Source organism: Manduca sexta, chromosome 8, assembly GCF_014839805.1.
Source record: "Manduca sexta isolate Smith_Timp_Sample1 chromosome 8, JHU_Msex_v1.0, whole genome shotgun sequence".
Classification (NCBI taxonomy): Eukaryota; Metazoa; Arthropoda; class Insecta; order Lepidoptera; family Sphingidae; genus Manduca; species Manduca sexta.
In genome coordinates this window covers 2,689,808-2,698,471 of record NC_051122.1, presented here as the reverse complement: position 1 = coordinate 2,698,471, position 8,664 = coordinate 2,689,808, and the positions used below count along the sequence as shown (strand labels likewise).

At 35.6% G+C, this 8,664-nt stretch overlaps 1 long non-coding RNA gene across 1 annotated transcript; it reads left to right on the top strand.

Moving 5' to 3' along the window:
• The first annotated feature begins 2,446 nt into the window (after positions 1-2,446).
• On the top strand, positions 2,447-7,897 carry LOC115451371. The gene is made up of 3 exons (XR_003939363.2): positions 2,447-2,631; positions 3,257-3,412; positions 7,542-7,897. It is a non-coding gene; the product is annotated as an uncharacterized LOC115451371 (long non-coding RNA).
• The last annotated feature ends 767 nt before the right edge of the window (positions 7,898-8,664 follow it).

The following is an 8,664-nucleotide window of genomic DNA, read 5'->3' as shown; positions in this document are numbered from 1 at the left end:
AACTCTTTGTGTACGGTAGTCGCCATCCAAGCTAATATAAAATATATCCTACCACCAACATGCTTGCATGCTGTCTCGTGATTTGGTTGAACATGCTATTTGGATGAGTGAACAATTTTAGTGCTTTCAGTCACTTATAATTTCAAAACCCAGTTATACAATTTCAAAGTCTCGTAAATAAAATATCAACACTGTAGAGAATAAATCAATAGAAATATTCTCAAAATATTTTAAAAATATCGATATGAAACAAGTGGTGTAGCATCTGGCTCGATCCAATACTTCAGTGCGATGGTTACCAGCGTATAATACTTGCCGTTTTTCCGACGGCGGGGCGTGCTCGCAATTCCTGTATTTATTATTATTTGTTTTCAATTGCAAAGTAATCTACGGGCTCGCAGCTGCCGGCGAAGATGAGGCTCTTACGTGCGCAGTACTGGGTGATGAGAGACAGCGAACAACCAGACATTATTGTATGCGTGAGACAATTTCTTAGAACTCAACTGATACATAAGGCTGATTTTCCAATCTGAATACGAAATATAAATGATTAACTATATATGGTTGAACTTTTATATTCATACGATTATGTTTGACTTGTTCATGTATTTGTATTATGAATAAGTTTTATCTCAAGTTTGAAAAATGAATTTTATATTAATTAATTCGTAAAATAGTTTAATTTAAATGAATTTTATCTTAGAATTGCTCGGCATCGAATGGCCTTCACGAGATGACCTACCCTCCAGTTGAATTTCGTAGATGAGAACTAACATTTATGTGACTAAACACACTTATAGGTTTTAGTCGTTTTATTAAATTCTCTACCTGCTTTAGGTTAAGGTCCCGGGTTCGAATCCCGTAGCGGTACAGTGACATTAAGTTTTTCTGCTAACTATAGGCTGACCCGCCATCAAATATTTGTGCTCAGTATTAGCACAGTATAAGCTGACCCCTTATCATATAAAGGGAAGGAACACACATGACAAAAGTGCCCTGGTTGAACCTACACCTTTAAAGAAAAAGGGAATTATTTTTATTTCGTCAAATTTCACTGAATTTTAACAATATTTCTAACATATGTACATCAGTAAACTCGCTTCATTTGTTACAGTATCGCCTGCCTCCGCCAGTGTCTCTGGAACACGCCAAAATTGAGACGTCAATACAGACCCCGGGGAGATGATTAAAACTGTACACTCAGGTGTTTTTTACGTCTGTTCCGGGTTAAATCCTGCGTCATTGTCTACAGGACAAAGCGTTATTAGGAGTTTATTCATTTCAAACGCAGTTGAAGTCTGTAATTTTACGATCATTTGTGAATGCTTTATAGTCTACGTTATTGCTTTTGTATAAAGTGTGCAGAAAAACAAGACTTCGTTGCAACACTGTATTAAGAATCAACGCGAAAATGGAATAGTTGCGTGAATTTAACTATGGTATACACTTTTACAATTCAAATAAAGTTTAATATAGCAAGGTAAAATACTTATAGAAAATCATACAATTTTTTTTATTCAAACACGGCAAACTGATCCCACTGCACCTAATGATAAGTGGATTGGGGTCCAATGGAATGTCGACTGACGAGAACCTGAGAGGGCTGTCTATACACACATACTGGTTATACACAGGCTGAACCCGGAACGCGACCAAGTTAAGTTAGCCATTATGGCGGTTTTTAACACCTCGTATACAGTGGTATTCGGGCGGATATAAAGTCCTACCAGTAGCAAAAAACATTGTTGAGTAGGTGTACAAAATTTTACTATTGTAATAAAAAAATTATGCAACTAAATTACGAGCCAATCTTTTCGTTTGTGGAACTTTAAATTTCATGTGAAACAACAATACGGGACATTACGAGTTTGAGAACATTACAAAGTCAGTTTTATACCTTGTATTTATAATCCTGCACCTCATAGTTTTTACAAATACTATGACTAGTTAATAAAATCACATGATTCCACCTTTGGTAGTGCAGAATATATCACTGTGTACTGCTTAGCAACAGCGAAAGACAAAACACATACATATATATAGTACAGAACATAACTGTTTGGCGGCGAAAAAAGACCAAAAGATAGTTACAAAATTTGTTAAGAGTTAAACCACAATAGCTACCAAACCATTTATACAAACTTATACACATATGGTGCTGAATTCATAACATTGACTAACACCGCATTAACAAAGCGTTCAAACACTCACGTGCACTAACCACGTGCCAATTAAATGACATCTGTGTTAATTAGACGGGTAATTATAACTTGCTTTCCACCTGTCATAGTTTATTTAATTATTATGTACACCTACATCTAGCTCTGCCTACAAGAAAGCCACACAGCTGTAGGCTACAGCAGAATTGGTCTGGTTGTTAATCCAAATGTGAAGTTAAAGCGAACATCTTGACCTAATGCGTAAAGACCAACTTGAACAAACAAAAGCAATATTAAACAAAACAACTGCCGGTTTTCAATCGATCGATATAAAATACGATTTATGAGTGATCGTAAAACCAAGCAATGAAACACAGACGGAGGCAGACATCGATCCCAAGTCAGTCGTGTAGAAAAATTACACGATACAATGTTTTGATAGACGCGCCAGTTTCTGCTACGGATTTCAAATGTAAATATGGCACAGTTTTGTTTGAAACGTATTGTAGAGGATTGAATTAGACAGTCGAATTTGTTCTTTATTTATAGCCATTTGCTATTATGTCAATAAATATTATTGTATTGTATTTATTAGTTGTTTTATGTGTTGACTGTCGACTGCCTCGGTGGCGTAGCATGCGCGGTACGGCAGCGCTCTGAGGTCCTGGGTTCGAATCCTGGGTCGGGCAAAGTGATATTTGGGTTTTTCTGCTCAGTATCAGCCCGGAGTCTGGAATTTGTGCCCGATATGGCGATAGACTCGCCCCCTGTCACATCATGGGACGGCACATACTTGGCGAAAAGTGGGTGCCCTGGTTGCGCTCGGCATACCCCCTTCGGGGGATAAAATGCGTGATGTTGTGTGTGTGTGTGTGTGTGTGTGTGTGTTTTATGTGCTTGTTCCTTTAAATAGCCAAATGCATGGTATGAGTTAGCAGAAATTAAAACAGATACTCTAGAGCATAGAACTTAAATGAAGCAAAATTAATATTTATATTTTAACCATATATCCTCACATTATAATACATTATCATTAGAATATCCAATGAAATCCAGTAAAAACGCTTGCGTGTAATTAAAAATAACTATTCCAACAGTGTGCCCCATTACTGGACATTTCCAACGAAAATTCCACGAGTTTCCAGACGCTATACAACTTAAGCTGGCGACATACGGACGGAAAATATTTGGACCAGTTCTTTAAATGAGATTTTGTTAAAGCCTTTTTAGAATTTTAGCATGAAAAATCTTTAGTAAGTACTGACATTAAAAATGGAGGGCATATTATAAATGAAATGTTGAAAAAAATTATAATCTAAATCGAGGTATTTTTATATTATAAACAAACTTTAGAAACAAATAACTAACTAGTATTATGGTAACCTACATGCTCGCCTACAACATATCCCGTTTAGAATGAGTAGAATCAAAATATTCGATTTGACTTTGAAAATATAAAACAAAAAACAGTTTAATCGTGTCAGTAGATAATATTCGCAGGATAAAATACAACGCCTAATTAAAAAATTGCACTATTGCGAATTACTACAGTTTCTCAGATAAATTGAAAGCACCATGAATTTAATCATTCCGTATGATCGATGGTTTAATCTATCCGAAACACTTTACCACTTATACCTCCTTTACAAACATCTTCAAACTAATTCTGTTGCCCTTATTATAATTTCGTTCCACACTATCTCCGGTAATGGCCGCTGTGCTCTAGGTATGACCCGCGAACAATGTGCCAGCGCCCACCTGTGTAGCTGCCGAAATCAATTTTCTGCTATACGAACACCCGTGTAGGCGATACTGTATAGAAAGTAGGTGTTTTGCGAAATATCTGCTTTATTGTAAATCTACTTTGAATCGGTCTGCGATTACTCAGGTTGAAACATAGAAAACCAACACGTCCAACAATGTGCAACGATTGTCATGTTCCCATTTGATGGTTGCAGCCAGTGTAATGACTCTGTAATCACTGACGCAAGTGTTTGTAAATCTGTTTTATATGGTCGAAACTATGTTTGCCACTATTGAGTAGATGTATTGATAATATGATTCTAACATTTATATTTTTTTGGAAATATAGATGCCATATTAATTGCGAATAATAATTAAAATCTAATTTTACTAAATGTCTGATTCTATAGTCACACTGCTACGTATACAAAACATGGAGGCGTTGCGACTCGAAAAAAATAAAATACGTACAAATGCTTGTTAGGTCGTGTTATATGAAAATAAATATTTATTGAAATTTATTGAAAAATAAAATTGATCAAATTAAGGATACTTTTATTTATAAAGGTGTAGGTAAGTACTATTAGTTACCGTTCGATACGTGATGGAATATGTAGTGAAAATTGAACCAACGAATAATTGCGAAAATTTTGAACGTAACCAGACCACACCCATCCAGTCAAAAAATCAGTGTTGCTACCTTCTTGTTTACCCAAACCACAGGAAATTACTGTTTCAAACGCCTAGGATCCACTAAAAGTACAATTTTCTGATCTTTTTTTAGCTACAGTATCACAAAATTTTACAAACTTTTCGTCTTCCTCTCACTAAATGTAAACTAATCCACTAAAATCACCACTAATCACTAATGCCTATATTTTCCGCTAAAAATAGTGTCAAAACCACCAGTTACAGGGGTAAATTCAAAAAATTGGCAACATTACAAAAATACCAAACAAAATCAGGTGACCTACCTCCGCGTATTAAACAAAAATTACTTATTTGTAACATTCAATAAATCATACTGAATATTTAACCTCATCATAATACAGTCATAAATAATTAATATTCAATTATTTTCATATTCACACGATAACGCAAGCTTAATACTTAAACAATTAGTGAGTTGAACATAATCAAAAACTTGAAACCCGAAGTTAGCATACACAGTTATGGCCTAAATAGGGAACTTTGATCCAGTCTAAAGCTAACGTATTAGGCGCTTACCAGACCCAGAATTTGATCCACTAATTTATTGCCTTCGTATGGAATTCTACAGTAGAACATTAAATAGAGAGAACTGTAAGGATGTATACCATTTAATTATAACTCACGCACACCACGTCACACCTTTTTCCAAGAACGGATAAACAGAAATACAGCAAGGGTATTATTTCGTCATGTGTTCTGACCCATAGTTCTGTGATAGGGAGCAAGATTATCGCCGTTTTGGGCACATATTCTAGATTCTGGACTGATACTGAGCAAAAAATCTAATATCACTTTACCAGACCTAGTATTTGAACCTGGGATCTCAAAGCAATATCGTATCGCGTACCCAATATAATTACGCCACTGAGGCAATAGTAATTACAGTAACAACATAATTAATATTTGTCATAAATAGTCTTGGATCGCAAATAAGAAGTACTGAATGTTTGTGGCCATTGAAGCCAGATATTTAACAGTCAATATGAAATAATGTTTAAAGCTCTTGGGCGACTTTACTATATTTTAAAGGCAGGCAAAGCAAACTCGAATATATAGCTCGCAAAATTTTGGTATGATAACACCTCATACTACGTCTGAAACAGGAAAATACCTTGATGCTCTATATTTATGAGTAACAGTAACCTTTTATTCTTACAATTAGTTTTCTTTAAACAGTATTTTCTAAGTTGCAGTTAACACAACATATCAAACAACATGTTCTTTTTTTTTACTTTCCTTCTACCTACAACACTAAATACTTACGAATCAAAATCCTTCAATATAATGCATTTGAATAAAGCCATGGCAATAATTTCACCATCACTCCAACCTTTTCTCATTCGTTATGCATTAAGTTGACTAGACGCTATTGAACTAAAAATAGCCGCCATTGCTTATACTCGAATCACGAATGGAAATTCGTAGTACAAGTTCGTTTATTGAGCTCTACTTCCCGGGAAGGCATTCATGATCTGACAAAAGAAAGAATCTTTAATGTATGACTTTGCCCGCTACTGAGTTTGGTAGGTGAGGGCTTATTGTTATTGTTCATAAGGGTCAAGTTACTATAAAGTACTCTCTTCATTTTGAACTTTATTTTAATAACAATGTTGAAAAGAAACCATGTAATGCATTAAAATTGATAAATGATGTAGCAATAAATTGATATTTTATACATAGGCTTGAGAAATAGAAGACGGTGTTATTTGATATCGTGTTATTTATCATCTTCTCCTCAAGGAGATTTCAAAGGAATATAAGGTCTTTTCTTTACATTTAAATTTAACCGACTCGGGCCCACGGGGGGAATGACCAACGCCCAGTCCACCTCGTGACATGTAGGCTACAAAGACTTCGTAACCTCGGTAGAAAATTATTATATAAAACATCGCGACAAAATCCGGAAGAATAGTTTTATTTCCAGACTAGCTTCCGCCCGCAGCTTCGCCCGCGTTGATTTCGGACTTCAATAATGGAGCCGGTCGCGAACGTTCGAGAATGTTCGTTTTACGAAGCTACTCGCTAGGTGATTCGCTAGCCTCTAGGTGCCAAGCAAGCCGCCTGCCTGTGCGTTCGCGACCTTATATATATATACAAAAATAATCTTTATAGCATGATTAAGTATTCACGCATGATGGCTTATTATTAGCGTATCTCATGTATAACATTGGTGTTTCTATACCGATTTCTATGATTCTATTTTTATGGAATATTTAATAATGTTAACTTTTTTAATTAGGGATGACTGACAGTGTTATAAACGTAAGAGTAGACAAATATAATGAGAAAACTTCGAACTGCTAAGGTATTGTGAGTCAACCATAAAAGATAGACATATGCTGTCGTGGGATATTTTTTACATAATTTTAAGGAGAACATTTCCGTCATACATGATTTCTGTGTAGCTTTAACCATTAAGGTTGCACACGCGACGGAAGCGTAAATAATGGAGTAACTTCTCCCGTTTCCCAACATTTCCCTTCACTGCTCTGCTCCTATTAATTGTAGCGTGATGAAAAGTATACTATAACCAGCACAGGAGTATGACAAATAATTGTACCAAGTTTCGTTAAAATCCGTTGAGTAGTTTTTGTTTCTATAACGGTTATACAGACAGACAGACAGACAGACAAAAAATTTACTAATTGCATTTTTGGCATCAGTATCGATCCCTAATCACCCCCTGATAGTTATTTTGGAAATATATTTCATGTACAGAATTGACTTCTCTACAGATTTTTATAAGTATAGAAGAAGATAAGATTTATTAGTCAGCGATCATTTATCAACAATTTATCCCGATTTAATCCCCACAAGCCATCTTACTCTACCGTGTTCTCTATCTCTTGGAGCATTTAACTGTTGACTCGTCGCAGCGGGTAGACGAATGTGCCGCTTTAATCAACTTCTTAAGTTATATTTTTTCAGTGGCTGATACCGGAGCACTAAGCATCTGTGATTAATGCCGCGGGGAACGTTCGGAAATAAAATAAATTGCGAAATACGTAAGTTTTTATTAATAAGCTAAGGGAAGAGCTCAGTTCCTACTTCAAATGTAATGTTTTATTGTTATAAGTATGATGTACTGGTTGGTCTAATGTGTTTAAATATGATGATATAGCTAGTAAGTTGGTCAGTCTGTATAAATTACCAAATGAAGGCGATTAGAGTGTTGTATTATGCAAATATTATAATCTTATAAATAAATCATACTTGTGGCGCCATCTAGTTTGTGGCAACTAAGGTTTGTATTTGTTCTCTTGTAGTTCATGGTCTGTGTGAAATGTTGATCGTGCAATGTCGTTCATTTATAAGTACAAATAAAAGATGTTTATTAAAAGTTCAAAAAGTTTTCCTTTAGCAAACTATTCCAACAAAGAGCTCTAATGCTCCATTTTCGTTTCAACCACAAATACCTACTTAAAAACTAACTCAATACCGGAATGATTCAGCCCATTTAATTTTGAAACCCATAAATAAATTGTGAGCAATAATTCCGTCATATTTACCGCGTTCATAAAGCGAAAATATCTCGGATTTAATGAATGCCCCCAAAGTCGGGGTTTCACCGGTCTCCCCTAATTCTGTTGTAACTGCGCAACTTTTACAATTTCTTTAAAAAAAACTTCCCAATGAACCACTTTTGTGAATTCCACGAAATTCCACTTCCGCGTTTCCACACAACTAATTGACTGTCTGAATTTGTGTTTTGTCGCTTGTGAAAAGTAATTTTGGGTTCTCCCGCGGGAACCTGCGAATCATTCAATTGGAAAGTTGTTTACTGGATGATTTTCAATATACAAGTAATGGACTAAGAGCAAGATACAAAAATATATACACATACCTACATCACGCCTTTATTCGCGAAGGGGTAAGCAGATGTGCAACCGTACGCTCACTTTTTACCATATATGTCCCGTCCGTAATGTGATAGGGGCGAGCCTATCACCATATCGGGCAAAATTCTAGACTCCGGGCTGATAGTGAGCAGAAATACACAAATATCAGTTTGCCCGGCCCGGGATTTGAACCTAAGACCTCATAACAATGG